General features: G+C 36.4%; 1 pseudogene; it reads right to left on the reverse strand.

Moving 5' to 3' along the window:
- Positions 1–918: 918 nt before the first annotated feature.
- Positions 919–1,759, reverse strand: LOC101349659 (spindle and kinetochore-associated protein 1-like; annotated as a pseudogene).
- Positions 1,760–3,165: the final 1,406 nt, after the last annotated feature.

Raw genomic sequence — 3,165 nt, forward strand, 5'->3', positions numbered from 1 at the left:
TCATAGGAAAAAATAATTCACAGAGAAAAATTAAGCAAGACTTAAAACAAAGTAAAGTATAATGCCATTGCTTTTATTTAAAGCAAGACATGAAAAATTAAACATACCTGCATTTAAATTAAGGAGAAAGAAACAGTAACAACAATGTACTCTGAGGTCATCATAGTGATGGTGTTAACCAGGCCACAGGGCCTGATGAGACATTTTTGTTCTCTGTTCTAGGGATAAGTCTACGAAACAGATGGCACAGACATAAGATAGACCAGACAGTCTTCCCAGGTGCGGAAGAGAAACATGGCTAAATTCCTACAGTCCAATCACTCATTACTTACGACCACTATCTACCTGTTTACACATGTTATTTTATCATCTTTTTCATTTCAATGTACTTCCACTGCAATTTCATTTCAGACTGGTTTATACTGAATTCACTTCATATAAACTGCTCCTTAATGACATATGGGAAAGCAGAACAATCACATGCATAATCTGCCTCCAAATCCAACTTTTAGGAAGTTTTCCTGTAGACTGAAATGCCACTGATGGCATTTAGACGCTAATGATCTTTAATTCCAAGGGGCCTCAAGATCCTTGACCTTATCTACGTGACTCTTTTCTTCCATGATCACATCTGTACCCTTTTTACTGGGTCTGCTGCATTGTCCACTAAACACAAAAACTGGACATAAACATTTTCAGTTCCATTATGTGCCTAGCACAGAGGCTTCTACGGTAGGAGCTTAAATATTTGGTGAAAGAGAGTAAATTTTAAAAATATATATGCTTTATCAAAATAAAAATTTTATTTTTACAAGAAACAACAAAAGAAAATGCAAAAGCTAATGAAATTATACATAAAGAAATTACAGGAATAGCCTCTATACCCTACTGATGATTGGTTCAAGAGCTTACAGGGCTTCAGGTTATAACATAATGGGTGAGCCTTCCTCCCTGGACCTCTGAGAGTCTCCTGCAGTGTCAAAATATTCAGTATCACATGAACCTCTTGTCAGCTTTCAAAGCTGTGAACTCCCTTATGTGAGCTTCCACTATAAAACAATGACCTTTGGTATCCTTTGTTTCTTCTTCAGTAAATCTGTGATAGAGGATTCTGGCCACAGAACTCAGACTTTTTTGGCTTATGTAAGATTTTATATTTATTAGCTACTGCCTTGTTGATTTCTTTATTAACGTCATTAATTTGACAATAGATTAAGAGGGATTTCATGTAAGCACGAATACCGTTGAACTCATCAGAAGTTATAAGTGGCATTTCCTTAATATTTCTTTGTCCTTTTAAGGGCTTATTTATGGGTATAGATTCCACAACTTTGACTGGTTCTTCAGAGCTAAGATCTAATCCATTTGCAAATCTCTTGGCTAGTGTTACTTGAGGCAAATGGGGAGGAATGTTTTATTTGTGATGTTGCATCTTTATCATCTTCTTCAGGAGATTCAGAGTTCCTTGAGTGAATTGCTGGTTTGTTCTTGATACTCAGTTTTCAACTCCAATTTATTTAGAAGTTCATTTACTACATTGATCTCACCTCCTATTTTATTTAATATAGTCTTCAAGTTAGGTTCTTGGCTCCCAGCTCCACCTCCTAGCACTTCTCTCTAGCTTCAATGATTTCAGAGGGATGGGAAAAACCAAACAGAGTCTCTTCTTTTCACAGTTTCTTAATGACAGAGTGTTTTTAATATTGCCAATCTTTTCATTAATGTGAGAGCATAATTGTTCCAGATCCGAGGAGGCCATTCTTTAAGCCAAGCATCTACTTGTTGCTGGGTCGCAAGACATGGAGACTGGGATCTCAGCTGGAAGCCGAAATCCGTCTTCATTTTTGGCAAGTAAGTTTGTGTCATCCACACATCTCAGGTTCTTAATGAGTTGTCCTCAAACTGATGTGGCATTCTTCTTCATATAGTCCAGCTTCATGGATTATTTGTTCAGCACACATATTGAATAAGTAAGGTGAGAAAATACTACTCTGACACATACCTTTTCCAATTTTAAACCATGAAGTAGCCCTTTATTTTGTTCAAACTAGTGCCTCTTGTTCCATGTACTTGTTCTGCATGAGCACAATTAAATGTTCTGGAATTCCCATTCTTCATAAGTTATCCACAATTTGTCATGATCCACACAGTCAAATGCTTTTGTGTAGTCGATAAAACACATGTAACATCTTTCTGGTGTTCTCTGCTTTCAGCCTAGATACATTTGAAAACAGCAAAGATATTCATTTCATGGTCAGTCTGATTTGATCTTCTTGCAATTCCCTGTTGATGTATGGCTGCAGTTGATTTTGAATTATCTTCAGCAAAATTTTGCTAGCATGTGATATTGATGGTATTGTTTGATAATTTCCGCATTTCATCTGATTGCCTTTCTTTGGAATGGGCACAAACATGGATCTCTTCCAGTCTGTTGGTAGGTAGCTGTCTTCCAAATTTCTTGGCATAGGCTAGTAAGGCTTCCAGCATTACGTCTGTTTGTTGAAGCATCTTAACTGATATTCTGTCAATTCCTGGAGCCTTGCTTTTTGCCAATGACTTCAATGTAGCTTGAACTTCTTATTGCAGTACTAGTTGTTCTTAATCATATGCCACCTCCTGAACGGTTGAAAGTCAACCAGTTCTTTTTGGTACAGTGACCCTGTGTATTCCTTCCATCTTCTTTTGATGCTTCCTGCATCATTCAACTTTTTTTGTCCAGAGAATGCTTCAGTGATGTAATTTGAGGCACAAATTTTCTCTTCAGTTCTTTCAGCTTGAAAAATGTTGATTGTGCTCTTTTCCTTTGGTTTTCTAATTTCAGATCTTTGCACATTTCATTATAATACTTTACTTTGTCTTTTCAGAGTTATCCTTTGAAATCTTCTGATCAACTCTTTTTCTTCATCATTTCTTCCATTCACTTTAGCTACTCTGCATTTAAGAGCAAGTTTGAAAGTCTCTTCTGACATCTATTTTAGTCTTTTCCTTCTTTCCTGTCTTTTTAATGATCTTTCACTTTCTTTATGTATGATATTCTTGATGTTTTCCACAACTTTACTGGTCTTTGGTCATTAGTGTTCAGTGCGTCAAATCTATTTTTGAGATGGTCTCTAAATTCTAGTGGGACATATTCAACGTCATACTTTGGCTCTCATGGACTTGTTT

The sequence above is a fragment of the Trichechus manatus genome, unplaced genomic scaffold (genome assembly GCF_000243295.1).
Source record: "Trichechus manatus latirostris isolate Lorelei unplaced genomic scaffold, TriManLat1.0 scaffold00146, whole genome shotgun sequence".
Lineage (NCBI taxonomy): Eukaryota > Metazoa > Chordata > Mammalia > Sirenia > Trichechidae > Trichechus > Trichechus manatus.